At 41.5% G+C, this 16602-nt stretch overlaps 1 long non-coding RNA gene across 1 annotated transcript in view; it reads left to right on the top strand.

The window, feature by feature from the left end:
* Positions 1–365: 365 nt before the first annotated feature.
* LOC118777919 overlaps positions 366–16602 on the top strand; it is a 70692-nt gene continuing 54455 nt past the window's right edge. Inside the window, exon 1 of the long non-coding RNA XR_005004979.1 lies at positions 366–597. This is a non-coding gene — a long non-coding RNA (uncharacterized LOC118777919). The remainder of the gene's footprint in view (positions 598–16602) is intronic.

Here is a 16602-nt window from a genome sequence, read left to right as displayed (position 1 = left end):
ACGGGTGAGAAATTCCCAATTTTAAAAAGCAGGATAACATTTTCAGACCAATATTTTTGTAGTCATTAGGCTGCAAATGGATAAACCAGCGCTTTATCCACATATATTAAAATGTCATCGCAATCCTGATGTCTGGCAATGAATCTTAAAAGTAAGCACATTCCGTTTAATAAATGCGATTCTAACAGTGATTTAAACGGATATCTTGTGGTATCTCTCATCGATCGGTGGATGAAAACAGAGCACATGTGGAGTTAACGGGAGACTCCTTTCCGATGATTGGCACAGCGGATAAGGAAAGTAGGCGGGGATGGTGGCCTAGGCTAGCCGGTGTTGGGTTTCACTCAGAAAGCACGTGACCGCAATGGCTGCTGCTGTACGCGAGCGCTTCATCAACTTCTCTGCTCCCAGATAACCCGTCTCTTGTCTCGTACCGCTCAGCAGCCGGAGGCGAGACTTGGTAACCTGCTGTCGCATCCCTCTTTCCCTCATCCGAGGGGAAAAAAATAACTTCAGAAACAAGTCGACCGCAAACATACATCCCCGGCTGAACTTCCACCAACCAAGAGACCGGTAGGAGGAGTCAACAGGTCTCAGGTATTCACACTTTTCCGTTTTCTGTGACAATCCGCTAGTTAGGCTGACATGGCGAAAATTTAGTTAACGTTATTTAGGTCGATGACATCCCAGCTAGCCTGCCAATAATCTGTGCACTTTCAGCATGCAGAACTGCTGGCTCTGTCTGCAGCCGTGGTTAACGGGAGATCTAGCCATTCAGCTTGCTAGCTAGCTAGCTAGCTGATCTTCAAATGCTGTAGCTGCACAACGTTCTGTTCAATGTCACTGCTCAGATTTCGTGCAGATGTATAGCAAACTAATTAACGCAGCTGGCGCTAGCGAAATACCAATCCTGGATAGCTAGCCAGCTAGTACATTACTGCGTGTCGCCGACAGTGGCTACCGTTGACCACCAAAACGAAACGGCAGTTCTGTTGATGCGAGCTGCATTAGCTAGATAGTTATGTAGAAAGCATACATTTTTGCACGATTTAGCTTTGTACTTTAGGCTGTACTGCGTGTGTCTCATGTTAGATTGTCCGTCAGTGTTCAGTTCCAACACATAAGTGTCTTGGCAAAGTTAAGATAGCTTAATTAAATGACGTTAGTGAACATGCTCGCTAACTAGCTAACGTTAACGGCTAGCAGGATCGGTGATTAGAAAATACGGTTAACGTAGCGAGCTATATGTTGCTTACTGGCATGCCGTTGGTTGAGTGAACTGTGCAGTGTTAACTAAACATATTTAAACACTTACAGCTGATGGTTTGTCTCATGTAAACCGTAAAGTATAAAATGATGTGGACGCATTGTTTGGTCGACGGTCATTTCTACAGGTGAAAGAGATGACAGGTTAAAACAAGCTTTTTTGTTCTCTTGGTGACAATTTCCTCATACGTGCCTCGCAAGCAATGCATGCACAGATTAAATGTCCGGTGTTGCTGTGATACAAACAGCAAGCCAGCAATACTGAAAGTAGAGGAAAACGTGTTTTGAAATCAAGGTGATACACAAGCTGCAAAACATACTGTATTGTACGTACTCTACGATCCCCTACCCCCGCTTTTACTTATTGTGCTACAGACGTTACACTATTTTAAACACACTTTTCACTTGCTTCATATTTTCTTGATGAGCTCAGTCATAAAATCTGACAATTTGTCAGTGCAAAGTAACGTAACCCTGGTTTTCTAATAGGGCATGAATCCTTTTGTATTACAGTACAACACTTGGTCAACAGTGGCAGATACAGCTACAGTCTGCGCTGCACGTATTGCACGATCATTGATCCTCATTAGCAGACTCATCCTAAATTACTCCGGACCCAGAGTTATTTTACAGCTCCTATCTGATAGGAATATAAAGGTTGTTATCTGTCAGTCAAAACATTCAGTAATTCTCGGACTGGCTTGTTACTGTAGTAAATGAATCTTGCATCTAATAGTCACATACAAATGTCTTACTAAACCTTTCCACAATCACTGTCCACTGTTTCCACTAATGCAGTCACACAGTCATGGTGTTTGTGGCAGCTTAGTGATATAAACAATGTTGAGGCTGTATATTCCTGCAATCAACATCACTATGAAGGAATCAAAGACGGCGTGTCGAGTCTGAAAAATACTCAGAGAGATCCTCATGCATTGCTGTAAGCACATAAGTAATATGTTTCTTTTTTTTATATTGTTTTGTTTTATAAAATAGCTGACCTTTTGTACTGAAAAGCTGTGACATTCAGGGCAGGATACATTAGAGGCTTAGTCGCTGAGTGAGAAATTTGGTGCCTTCCCACCCTGTCACCTCCTCTCTTGGTGCGAATCACAGATACATGCCGTACAGTAGCCGCAGCGCGGCAGGTCAGACGTCAAGACAGCGAATTTCCTTTTTTCAGACACTCACTTCATCTCCCACTTCTGAATCCTGGCCCAGCCTTTCCTTAAACCACTGAAACAGGTGCCGCTCCAGCTGGCCTCTCACCTACGTGTTGTGGGAAGCTGAAAGTGCCATAACGGAGCTACGTCCACATCTCCGTCCCCTCACTGCGTTCGTGCAGATGCGCACGGTGGCCACATTCGCTGGTCTGAGAGCAGGCCAGTGTATCCCCCTCGCCCACTGTCCTGCCGTGGAAGTGAGCGACGGGGGAACACAGGCAAAGCTGGCACTCCCACCCTCTCCGTGGCGCCGTGCCAGTCCTGCATGGCTGCCGGCGCTCTGAGAAGAGCAGAGCAGGAGACTGGCAGGCGCTGAAATGGAGTGATCTGATTATAGTGGACTTCCAGCCTCAGCAGTTGCAGCAGTGAGTCAGATAGCCGGTTGGCCATCCAAGATGGACAAGCCAATTTTCTTTGGCCAAGAAACTGGTTGGAGTGGACATCGAAGATCAGGAGGTAATGAATGATGAATAGGCTAAATGTTCTAAAAACACAGTAAAAAAAAAAAACTTCAGACCAGCCAAATCTTGTACAGATGCTATTCGATGGAAAACCAGGAAGATTTTTTTTTTTTTCCAAAGTATGGATCAAAGGATAGTTAAAAAGTATGTGTATCTCCACTGATTTTTTGCAGTTCAGCAATGGAATTCTGGATAAAATTCAGACAGAGTGATAGGCTGCTCAATTCACAATGTCAGCTCTATATGGAATGAACACTTTATTGTACAGTGACAAATCAAACTGCACTTCACAGAGATTTTGCATAGTCCAGTCTAAACCGGGCCCTGTAATATGATTCTGGGTGGGACCTGGATCTTTTACTCAAAGCAATAAGTGATACATTTGTGTGGTGAACCCAGATGCTGTATTTGGCATCCTGTAATATTGTTTCTCCTCTGCTAGATTTCCCATAACAAACTGTTAAACACCTGTAAGGTAGTAACATTGTTAAATCTGAGAACTTGATTCTTAAGGTGGTGTAGTAGATTGGTATTATATATGGAGTTATAGATTTGTGTTATTTGTTGATATATGATCAGCTGATTCTCAGGTAGCATTTTAGCTGGTTTAGGCTAACATTGGGGAAAATGTTATTTGTTTAGAATATAAGCAATTACCATTCATGTTGGCAATTGAATGCACCACCTTAATTATCCCCCCAGCACTTGGTTGGTACTCTGCAGGGGACAGTATCTCCATTCACAGGAACAGGAGGAAGAGCAGTCTGTTTGCGTGGAAAAAAAATAGTCAAACTGGTAATGCAGGCAGGGGATGAAACAGGAATACTTTTTATCTACTTCGGGAGATGACAGGACGCAAGGGCAGCCATGCACTGAAGTGCTGACATTTCTAGAGGGATTAATGATCAACTTCAGGTGAATTGTTGTATAAGAGACACTGAAGAGTGCAAAACAAAAGTACTGTAAGGAATGACTGTCTCAGTATGTAAAAGCAAGGGATGCCGTCCAGAGATCTGGCAGTTCCATTAACGTGACAGGAAGTTACATTGCTTTTCACATGGCGTGTACCTGAATTCTGGTAGAGTTGGGTTTTCCACTCTGAAGCCGGGCCCTACTAATTTTCCATGCTAATCTCCCCTGGAATCGATTGAGGGCGTTGTAGCAGAAAACAGATCGTAATGTGCAGGTGTCAAGGTTAAACCCTCAGGTTCAAGTTGTCTTCCTGCGAGTACGCTAAGCGTGCAGACTTTCACGGTTGTCTTTTTTCTTTCAGAACAATAATCAACAACCAGAGTTAAGTCCGTCGCATGCACATCACCAGTGTGTACATACCTGCTGTAAACCTCTGAAAAGCAGTTAGCTTAACTTCTACTACGAACGGAATTTTACATTTTAAGCTCATATCAACCAGAACTTTCATATGTTGTAAAAAAAAAATACTGCCTGTATGTGAAAGGTTTCTAGCAGTATCCAAACAAAGCATATTTTCCCATGAAACCGTGACAGCTATTGGCAAGTACTGTGATTGGTAATTTGCAGATTCAGTGAATAAACTGTTCAGCAGTAATATATAAATGTAAATATGGAATGATGTATGCATTGGCATATCCCTTGATTTGATGTAGTTTTGTTGGTCTGTCATATTAATGAGTGAAAATACAGGGATGGCAGCTGTCACTGCTTGTCTCTTGGCAAATGGCAAAGCCTCTGTGGGCTGCCCTGACGTTGTTGTTGTCGTTTTTCTCGGCCAAATGAAATTTGTTGTGGACAACCAAAATGTGTAATGATTGTTACTTGGGCAACCAGATAGTTTTTGTTACTTCAGGCTATTTGTGATTTTAGGCTGTTACTGCAGAAAGCTGCTGCTGTTAATTTTTGCTATAAAGAATCTTTGAAGCGTGCTTTGGTTTTGTTATTTTTTTTTTTTAAATAAAGACCACTGTGTGTGTTGTGTGGACAGGTCATCAAACATTTTGTTTATGAACTAATTGTTTATAATTATACTGTAATTTCTAAAAAGTTAATAATTATTTTGTAGTCAAAGGCATCATTTTTTTGGTATGAAAGATAAAAATATGAAATGAAGAATCTGTGCTCCTTCATGTTCTTGTGTACCTTCACTTCCCATATTTTCTAGGGAGTGATACTCTTTTGTGTAATTTAATTTTTGAGTTAGGGAGAGGAAGCTTGTGTCTTTTTTGCTGCTTACAGAAGTTGCCCCACGGTGCTCTTGCGCTAAAGTTGATGCAGATATGATGTTAGAGCCAAGGGTGGAAACACAGATCTTTCTGCTTCTTGCTGAGGACTTTTGAAAGTGCCGCCCCGGCAGCTTTTTGCCTACGGAAAGTTGGTTTCCTCCTGATGTGAGAGATGCCAGTCAGAAGCCTCGCAGCCGGAGTTTCACATGTCGGTAAATATGTCATCATGACGGAAGTGACGACGCGCTCTTTCTCCCTCCACCATTTCTGAGGTCAAACAGGAGGAACTCTCCCCCCCCTTCTTCTTCCTTTCAGAGCGATAATGTCAAGAAGTGTGAGTTTGGAGAGGAAAAATGACTTTTGGTCTCAAAAACACGCAAGAGTGACTCAAAATATCCTGGCAGTTTTCTGTGTCTTTATGCAAGGCTTGACATTTTACTCTTACTGCCCATGGAACAATAGACTTATCTGTGTCAAACGAGGAAGGTTTTCAGAGGATGGTGTGCACTTTCTGACAGTGCTGCAGGCTTCTCCTCCAGTCTGGTAAGCAGGCTGCGGACCGAGCAGAATTAAGATGCTACTTTCTGATGTGACCATTGGCACTCAGTAGCACTGCTCTGTGTCAGGACCATTATCTTGTGCAGGTGGGTTGCGCTGTGCCAAAGGCCATCCGTAGGACCTCTGCTCATGTAGATAATCGGCGCAGAATGTGCTTTTTAGTTTGTATCTCTTGTGAAAGCCGTTTCTTTATTTTCCTGCTATTAACTCCTCAAAATGATAAATTGATGTCATTCAGCGTCTTGCTTCTGTAGATTTATTGCTGAAATTGTTCTAGACATTAGCTCACACCGGGGTCCAGCTGTATGGGTAAAAGGCGTGTGTGTGTAATTAGAGAAAATGCACTCATCTGCTTTTATCATCCATACTCACTCTCTTATATTGTGTACACTCTGACAGCGCTAAAATTAGCCAAAGAGCTCCACCTGGAAGGATTCCTATAGGCTGAGCTGCAGTGCTAGCCAGGGTTTAAGCGATTTGCATTGGATAGAGGAGGCTGATTTAATTGATTACCCGGGTAACCTCCTTGCAGGGATGGGTTGTGGGAACCCGCAAGGCTTCAGCCCTGTCCCTGTGTGTACAGGTGCTGGCTCACAAGGCCACACTCGCCAGTAGCTCATCAGCGGCCGTGACAGATGAGACAGCGGCTAGAGGGTGGCAGGTCACTCTCGAGCTGTCGGATGGTGAGCTCATTGAACTCTTCAGCCATGTCAGCTGTGTAAGCCGGTGTGGTTTTCAAAGAGTGAGATGCAGAGATCTGCACAAACCACACGTTCAAAGTGGGGGTTTGGTTCCCACAAAGAAAGAAAAAAAATAATTTGCAGAATGTTTTCGGGGGTAGCTGTTACCAATCGGGGACATTTGTTTTGTGAGAACCAGTTGGCGATGTGTCAGACTGAAAGGTAAGGTGTTTTTCATGACAATCTTTTACATAAGCAACAGAGATTTTCTGAAAGGGTCTCACTTGCAGTGTTTTTGTATAGTACATTATCATAGCCCCATTCGGTCATACAGGATGTATGTATGCAGTTTCTTTATTTGGTAAAACAGTTTAAAGACGACAGTGGTGTTTTTTTTTTTTTTGAACTGCTCTGTCATAGGTTGACGAGGGTTCAGGGCAACACACACTGATACCCATCAGCAAAACCACGACTTCATTGTCAGTTGCCAGCTGTCACCATATAATGACCCAGGTCTTCATGCTGCAAATGACAGGGTCATCTGCCTGTCTTCTCCAGGCTTTTTGCAGTTCGTGCGATAGCTGCATTACATGTACAAAGATCCAGGTGAAGCAAACAATGGCAGATGCAGAACAGCGGGAAAACACAGGAATATTGTAGAGGCTCTGGGCCGTTGTTCCCTGTGACGCTAGCTGCCTGTGGGAGTGAGGAGAGTGTGGGAAAAGGCCGTGGTGAGGAGGGGGTGGGGTGGGGCAGTCCCACAGGGGAGAGATTTAGGGAATAAAGCCCCTCTGATGCTAGGATCTGTGAGCTCCAACCTGCAGAGTTACAGAGATCCGGGAGGGGGGCTGTTCCATGAATGCTGATATCCCACATTTGCTGTGGTTGACTAGCACTGCTGAAACTAGTGCCAACATACGCTTGCCTACGAGATAGGAAACGGTTAATTGTTTTGTGTGGGATCTCGTTCTTCTCGGCTTCATTTGCACATCTTTGATGATACTGAGTAATGTTTTGGTACCAGACAGCACAGCGTTCTATGTTCCAGTTACATGAAGGAGTTAGGTCAGAGTTGCAAAAGTGCTGCTTGATTCAGCTCTCAAAATGGCTCTCAATTACTCCAAAGGCAGGAGGATGGAATTCAGAGCTGATGCAGGGTCAATGGGTGTCATCCAGACAGGAGGGGGAAAGAATAGGAAGCTGGGTGGCATGGACGTTTTACTTAAATTGCAGTTCCCCTCTCAGAATGATGAATAACCCAGAAGATGGATCTCTGCTTAAAACATTGTGATCCTCCATGAACAGGTTAAGATTATTTTGTTTTTGGAAGTCACTTGAAGTAGGTAGGGGTTTTTCCTAGACAGAATAGATCAGCAGATGTTCTGTAATAATGACGAGCAAGTAAAGGCTCTGTTGGGAGAAGACAGTTATGTCCTTCGGATAATTGTGCGTTGAGTTACATTTAAATATTCAGTGTGGTGCTGAGAGGGATACGGAGAAACGTGAAAGATATAGAGGGATGTTTGTGGAGTGTGCCTTTTTGTTTGTCTAAATGTTGAATGTCCCACCACAGGATAAATGTGCTTTTCATCTCACAATAATCTCTAAGTCTCTTGTGTTTTTTTTTTTTTACTCAGCTTACTTACTTTTTTATTGTTATTAAAGATGACTGGTTTATTCATATTTGTTGGTTGACACTATATCATGTACTTTTAATCTTAACTGTAAGTGTAGAAAGTCTAATAAAATACAAATAAAGACCCGTTAACTTTAGGCCTGTATGTTTTTTCAAAACATTAGGCCTACCTGCATGTGATCCATTGAATTATGTTCTTTGTATTAAATTGTCAATTCTGACCTCACAGTTTTGCTCCTTACTATATTTCAAGTGCTGTATTTAGTGCCATCCTTGCAATAATTTGTTGTCCTTGTATTTGTATGAGTGTGAGCTTTTCTTCTCCTCCACTCTTTTTACCTTGCTATAAAGGTGCAGGGACCTGTTCTGACAGTAATTAAACTTGATAACATTTTCAGTGAAAGAGGCCTTGTCATCAGTGGATTTCCCCCTCTCCATAAAACAATGATATCAAATGCTCGTACTGAATGCATCCACTGCTATCATGCAGAGGCAGCCCCTCTCCCAGGCAATAAAGCACTTCATTCCCTTTGATACCCCCGGTACAACGCTCAGATTCCTCTCCAGGCAGCCGTTCTAATATTATCTCTCTAGCATGAGAAGTAACCCTTAATCGTGGCTGGCCTGCCACCTCGGAAATCTGCGAATAAATAATGACTGTGTATATATTTATTTTCCTGGGGCAGCTATCAGCGGGGAGACGGCTGCATTGGCTCTCGAGCTGCTCTAATGAATGGCTTCCATTCCGTTTTCGTTCATTTTCCGGGGACACTTCCATTAAGTTTGACAGATGATATGTTCTTCCTTTGAAACGGTGATCTTAAGCACATTGTCATTGAAAATCTGATTCACACCCTCCCCTTCCCTTCCCTCCCTCCCTCCCTCCCTCTCTCTCACCGCTCTCCCAGCGCCCAGGGACACACTGTTAATATTCCTGTTTGAATGGAGCTGCGAGGCTGCCTGGTTAACCCTCTCCTGCCATCGCAAGCTTCTCATCTCTGGTTCAGTAGAGAAGCCAGCTGGTCAGCAGTCATGCCTTCCACAAAAGCAATCATTTAACGGGACATTGCGACTTGCTATTTCCTTTTCATCTGCCTGTTCGGCGGTCATTTTACAAAGGGAGGAACCGCACAAACCAAACACATTTTAAGAAGGAGGCCTGTAAGCCAATTCAGTTTTTTTTTTTTTACCTCACAGATTTGAAGCTCCTGAACATTAAGTTCTGCAGCACAAGGTTTCTGGGTTTTCTGGAGTATTAAATGTGGTGGAGGTTACTGCAGAGGAGCCGTGGTTCTTGTTGTGTTGCGTGCTGTCCGGAAGGGGGGATGAAATGGACCGTGTTGAGTGCCACCATGCGTGGCCTCCCCCACTTCCACTGCACGGGCGCGGACGGCATATTAGCCTGCTGGCTTCACATTAGATCAGAGGGCACAGATCTCAGAGAATGGAGGGATAATGGCCCAGAACCGAGAGATAATGCTTTCCTGGCTGCAGCAAGCTCACACGCTCACATCATCATTATTATACGCTCTCGCCAGCCAAGCCCCTTTTGTAAGCTGCTGCCGCTGTAGCTTGTCACTGCTGCGGCCCTGCCAGTAAAGGCCATTTCATTAAATGTCAGTCATCTCAACACCGGTCTGTGCTGGGGCAGGGGCTGGTGCTGGGGCTGGTCAAAGGGAGTTCTGTCTACCCCAAAATACAAGTGTGGCTGACCTTCTGGGATATTCTGGCTGTGCACAAAGGAGGAAATGGAATGGCTTTGTGTCCCATAGGCTGGGTACAACTTATGCCAAGACCATTTCTGTTACAGCAGTCATGTAATATCAAATGCCGGTATAATATCAGTTTACATTAGCAGCCTCTTTTTGCCACAATGCTGCCATAGTATCCCAGCGAACATATGGCTGTCATTAATTCGCATTTATTCAAGTATGTAAGGATAAGGTTTCTGGATGCAGCTGTTTGCTGGAGCCATCATGTATGGCAGTATCATATTAATTGTATCATTGAGTACAGGCTCGCCATTTTCAGCCAATTGCATTTGAAAATTCTGCAGTTACCTGCGCAACGCAAGTATCAACTTTTCTGTTCGTATTGATTCATGGCATTGGAAAAAAACGTATTGATAAATACTAGATGGTATTACTCATCTGAATTGAAAAGCTAAATGGGGCAGAACTGAGACAGATGCGCTGCAGTAAATTAAACAAGCAATCTTCTCTGTTTGGTGACAGCACAATGGTGATTGGAGCTCCACGCGAGCATTGCCATCATTATTTACGGCCGCAGCGTTGACTTCGCGCAGTCGAATAGACCCACAGCCCATTGACCGAGAGGGTTATCAGGCACAGGGCCGCAGAGTAAAGATGGGTTTGTTTCCACCTGAAGATTCTCATTTTATCTAAATGAACATATAAACCATAAGTACATTGTCTCAGGGCTAGTGCATGTGCTGTTCATTGGCAGGCTTTTGTAATGACACCTTTAGGAATGCTGCTTGTTGCCATTTCCATCCGTTCCCATGTACTTTTACGGTATGTCCATCTCATTTTTTAATACCTGTGTTGCAGCGTACTACACTCTGGACATCTTGACTATGTCTCCGTATTACTGGCAATACCTTTTTTGTTTGTGCATTAAGACATATCAATCAGTGCAGTTTTGTAGTGCGTTGTAGTTAGTATTATATTCTACTACGGATTTACTGCTGATTTGAGTGCTTTGAAAAGTGGAACATAGAAGAGGGACTGCAAAAAGATTAACACAGAGTTTGTATTACAAACTAATGGAAACAACTAATACAATGATTCTGTATGGACAGATGCAGAATGGTACAGTGGCAAGCAAAATTACAGGATCACAAAACCATGGCAACTATAATGTACGGACTATGATGTTTTAAGTTTTGTCTCAATAAAACGGAGTCGTAAACAAATGGAAGCCGGAAGAACAAAATACTAAGCAATCGCTCTAACAAAGCAAGAAACTATAAAACTATAAAGCCATATTAGAATGATAAATAAAGTCAAAAACAAAAAATCCAATTACAACATGACATGGATTTGGTGGATTTGGATATCCCGGTTAATCAGTCCTGTTTGACCCAGTTTAGGGTAGGACTATGCACGTAACATCTTTTAGTCCTCATGCCTTGGCTATATATGTTGTTCAGTTTTCATTTTCAGTTTACAGGTTTTCATTATTACTAATTTTGGATGTCATGGTTTTAATTTTTTAAGCGTGTTTTTTTTTTCTTTAAATGTGGCAGTAGATTCACTGACAGAAATAAACTTCAGAAATAAACTGAAAAACATCACCCCCTTTTACTTAAATTAGTCAGTGCTTTCAGACTAAACAGGAAAGAAATTAACACATTTTAGCAACAGTTTAGGATTATAAAATAAATCAGTTTATGGAATTTGTCATTTTAAGAAATTTGTTTCTTAAATGTTTTGTTTCTGTTTTTTGGCATTTAAACAAATATTGTGATAATTTTATAATTCTATTGTTTATATTTAAATAATCTAGCACCAATATAAAACCATTTTGTGCAAGTTAATATGTCAAAGGTTTGAACTGGTGTGAAATATTGGTCCTAGGTATGGTGTACTTATTTAACATAGTGAGTATTAACAGTTAAAGCCAGTAGTGTGTTACCTATTTAGATAAAGGCTAACAAAAATAATACTTTTAGTATTATTAATTTATGGATAGATTCTTGGGCTTGTTGTATTTAGTGTCTGTTTGATAATGAGATAAAAAAAAATATATTAAAGCATTATTTACTAAACCCATGTTAAACTGTGCACCTTGTAAAACCATTCACCTACTTACATTTTCTTGGTATCCAAATACAACGGAATGACCTTAACTAAAACGCACACAATGGCTATTTTGTTCAGTGATTGATCTGTTAGCATGGTGGTGCTTTTTCTGTTGACTCCCTTATTTTACCTTTCTGTCATCTTATAGCTGAAATGTGCAAATATAAAGAAGAAATCACTGACCAGATAACACCATTCATTCAGTGGATGTAACTAAGACTGGAATGCTAGTGATTGAAAATGTGCAATAAATCTAATATTACCTAGCTGTTTAGGTCATCCTAATAATATTATTTATTTGCCCATGTAAAATTAGAATGAATTAAAATAGCAAAGATATTTTCCCCTTGTACCACTTGTATTGGTATTTGCATAGCTTGCAAAACCAAATGTCCTTTCATGTTGTACACAACTACACAGCATTTTAATAGTAACTGGTAAAAGCAGGAACAAATTACCTTGGTGAGGAACTGGAGCTGTCTGATCTGATATCTTGTTGGTCACAAGGGTTTAGACAAATAGGCCATAGGATTTAAGTATCTTTATGTTTTTAGGTATAAATTAGGTAACTTAATAATTAGCTTACTAAGACTACCTACAGCACTGAGCATGTGATTTTTTTTAGTTATGCCCAGAGAGGTTCCCAGTGGGGGGTTTGACAGGTTAAAAAAGTTCCCAAGCTGATTTTCAAAACCGCACTAACTTGGCAACTCTGGGATGTAGCTACCAGTTTCAGATTAGCTTAGGTTCATTTTTAAAAGAAGCTTTGTGGCAAATGTGTGGAACAAAGAAGCATCATTGAATGAACATTCAGGCTTAAATAGTGACAAGTGCTCCTGAATTCTTTACTCATGTGTCAGCGGTTTGGAAGTGCCAAAAGATTTATTTTTCTCTGTTTCATTGAAATTTTTTGTGGATTGGTGTGGCCATTGCATTAATTCGGTCTGTTGAAAGTATAGATAAGGAAGAGTTGCTGAATTGGAGACTTGATCTTCAGAGTTGAAAAAAATCTGGAATTGTCTCTATTTTCCTCAATTAGATTAGAACAATAAGATAATCTACAAAAGATCATCCACTAGGCATGGAATAGAATTTGATTTTAGGAGCTGAGATCTCAATGTCAAACATTCTTGTACCAGCACATGAATTAATCCATACTTATTTTCTTTGGAATCCTGTCACTGGATAAAATTCACAAATTTCAATAAACTTGTTATAATGTACACTTTAAATTATGGCCCCAATCATCATGTGTGATATTAGGGCTTTACTCCCTTTATCCACAGAAGGAGCAATAAACTTTCCATCTTCATTACAAATAAACTATTTCTTGCAAATGTCGTTAGTTCTTTATATCGTACATTTTCTTTTTTTCATTTTTTCTTGCTTTCTTTCTTTCTTATATGAGGGTGGATTACTCTTGATTGCGTTTAGGTCATTAAATGTCCCTAATCACATACAAATATATTTGATTGTAAATATTTATTTAATTTGCGTGAGCTAATCAGTCTCTTACTCTTCATGAAGCCCTTTGCCAAACATGTAGTCTTCTTGGTGGTGGAACCTGTGCATGAATGAATGGTTGAAAAAAAAAACACTAAATAGTTAGATAAATAATACATAATAGTTTAGATAAATAATACACTTGTGATATATTGTTTCACTTGGAGGATGTGTCTGATTTTGTTTTGTTTTTTCAGGGATCTCATAAAAAAAAAAAAAAAAGAGATTGTTGATGTCGTGGTCATGCTTTCATGAAATGATTCCACCCTTGTGACCTGATATGAGCCTGACATGTGACCTTATACCACACCAAATGAGGAGCCCCAGTGACAAATATCTCCAAGACGACAAAGAGAGGGTGTGAGGCGGGGAGGGGACTCTGGGATGGGGCAAGGGAGGGAGTGGAAGAGATGACCTTTAGAGGGGAGTGTTTGTGTTGGTGAGGCCTCAGCTCAGCTGTCATTTATGTTCAGCGCTGCAGTCTTTCAGGGGTAATGCGGAACATTTGATTTTTTCACATATTCACCCATGAGGTCATTGATTGCTTGGATCAGTATTCAATATCTTGGTTGAAATGGAAAAAAAAAAAAAAATCGGTTTTATTTTTTATCATAAATATTCATGAAGGAGTCAAAGAACCAGACTTAAAATGTCATATAATTCATAATTAATTCATATAATTTTCCTGTCTGGATGTGTGAGTGAGTCAGTATTCACACAGAGAGAGTTTCATATTGTGCACGGGGTTCAGCTGTTCAAATATCGGAAAATAACAGCCATAGAACATTACAGTATCAAGTTAACGGAAGAAGCCGATACGAATGTGTCTGTGGTTCATTGTCCCCAAGCGTTGTCCATGTGCAGAGAGTATCCATGCCAGTACTGAAGCAGTGCAGATACTGTCAAATAAGGCTGTGCGTCAGTCACAGGAACATCTTGGTTAATGTGTCCGCATAAAGTTTTAGTGTTTGAATAAGGTTAGAGATGACTGAATGTAAATACTGGTGTTGAGGCCTGAATTCAGGATCTTGGCAAAGTCAGCACGAGCTGTACAAAAGTTCTGTTCCCCTGAATAGTTTCCATCGCTTCACAGCAAAGAAAATAAACAATAAAAAAGCCCTGTAAAGACCAAGGCCCTAATCTTTTCAGAGACTACGCAGGAACACTCAGCAGTGTTGACATTTTCCCCTCTATTTTTAACTCCACTATCAATAAAGGGAGTTTATAAAAAGTCAAACAGGAGGACTCTAAAAGCCTTTCAAAAAACAAAAATCAAAATCTGCACCACCACTATCGGTTGAGATGTTCTGCTTCCCTTTTGGTGCTTCCATCCAGTGGCTGAGGACATTTCTGGGAGTCATTGAGTGGAAGGCTTTGTTGTTTTGAACGGCTGATTGTCTGTTGGAACACGTTGAGTAAGAGGCAGATTCTTTTAAGCACAGGCCTAATAGCCTCTTTAACGTCTGAGATATACCTAGTCATAAAAACACAGATAGACAAACATAAATCAGTGCTAAGCAATGCCAAGGATTCATTCCCAGGTGTCATTTACTACCTAAGCAGGGTCTATGTGGTCAAGTCCAAACGCAGGCACAGCCTGGTGGAAACATTCAAAGTGTTCCGCTTTCATGGAATTTTTTCCTCTCCTTTGAAGAATGTGCAATTTTTGTGCTTGCCCAGCACATACTGTTCAAAAGTCCATTCATCAGAATGGCTTTGTAATGGTTCATTCCTCAGCCGCCCATTTACAGCAAGTTTTGACAGATAAAGGCTAAGTTTCACCCAGAAACCATAGCAACTATGGACGACATGGAGAAATCAATGTTAACAAATTGCTTCTGCGGCACCCCTTTCTCTTCACGCCTTGCATGGAGAGAAATGCACAACAGGCCCACATGCAAAAGGAAACGCTGAAGTAAGATACATTTGCCGAGCCCTGTGAACGATGGCGCTGAAGGCCCTCTGGTCTTTGACATGCTGCAGTGGTGTTGCCACTGAGGAATTCACACCCCTCGTGCAAGTTACGAAAAAAAAGAGCCTGGGCACAATGTGCTGGCTGTGGCGGGTAAGTTTTGAGTTTTTTGCAGCTCTCTCCCCCAGTGACTGCGTCAGTTTAGTACTGTATTCCCCTTTGTTCTTGTATTGTGCGCCCATAACCCCCCCCAGCCCCCCAGTACTGAAATTTACTGTGATGGTCTAAGCTTTGCCTCCTACGGCCCTTTCACGATGCTCAAACACACGCGCACACACACACACACACACACACACACCGCATCTCAGTAGCTGTGCTCGCCAGGCACAGGTGAAGTCTAACAGCTAACATTCACCTGGCCCCATTTCTTATCCTTATCAGATTCACCTCCAAATTTTGATCTTCCAAGGCAATAGATTTTCTCTCATATGTAGCACTCCTAAGATACAAGTTACAGCATATATGGATTGACTTTGAGGTTGGCAGTTTTAATCATGTTGTCAACTGTTATCTCCTATTTTTTGCTGCCTGTCCTATCCATTTATCGGGTGTGTGGATGTATTTGTGAGGCTTCGAACCCCAAAAAAACAGTTATTATTATTATTATTATTATTATTATTATTTGAGTTTATTATTGTGATGGGCACGTATTTAAACTTTTGCTATAGTCCAGACCGCAGTCATTAAAAATTACACTGCTCCAATATTTTAATGCTCAAGTGCTAAATTCCTGTGTACAATGTTTTTCCATGGTGAGATTCCAGTGCTTGTGTCCTTTGTAAACACCCAGCATCTGGTTAGTCTTACTTAGTCTTCATTAGGCTTTTATGTCTGAGCAGAAATGTCTGACTTCTAAAAAGTAAGATTCCTGGGCGTTTGGTTGCAGCAGCTGTGATAAATGTTGAAAACATGCTAACCTGACAGCGCACAGTGATGGACGCTTTTAGCTAATCACCTTTTGGCCTGCAGAGGTCAACCTGCTGCCCTCGCCTTCCCTCTTGCTGTCCTCTTCTATCTGCTGGTATACATCCCGCTCCCAGTCCCGCTAAAAGAAGGGAACTGGATTTGCGGAGATTATCTTTGCTTTTGAACAAATGTCCTCCTCCCGGAACAGCAGGCCCTGCTGAGATTTACATCTTCAGTTTTTAATTTAATGTTCAGTGGCTGTTCCTGCCGCTCCCCCCCCCCCCCCCCGAGTGTCGCTGTTCATCTATTCGCAAAGAATAATCTTCCGTCTTTCTTTTTTTTTATGTGCCAGTATCCCCCCCTTCGTATAAATTT

The sequence above is a fragment of the Megalops cyprinoides genome, chromosome 1, assembly GCF_013368585.1.
Source record: "Megalops cyprinoides isolate fMegCyp1 chromosome 1, fMegCyp1.pri, whole genome shotgun sequence".
Classification (NCBI taxonomy): domain Eukaryota; kingdom Metazoa; phylum Chordata; class Actinopteri; order Elopiformes; family Megalopidae; genus Megalops; species Megalops cyprinoides.
This window is presented reverse-complemented; position numbering and strand designations above follow the sequence as displayed.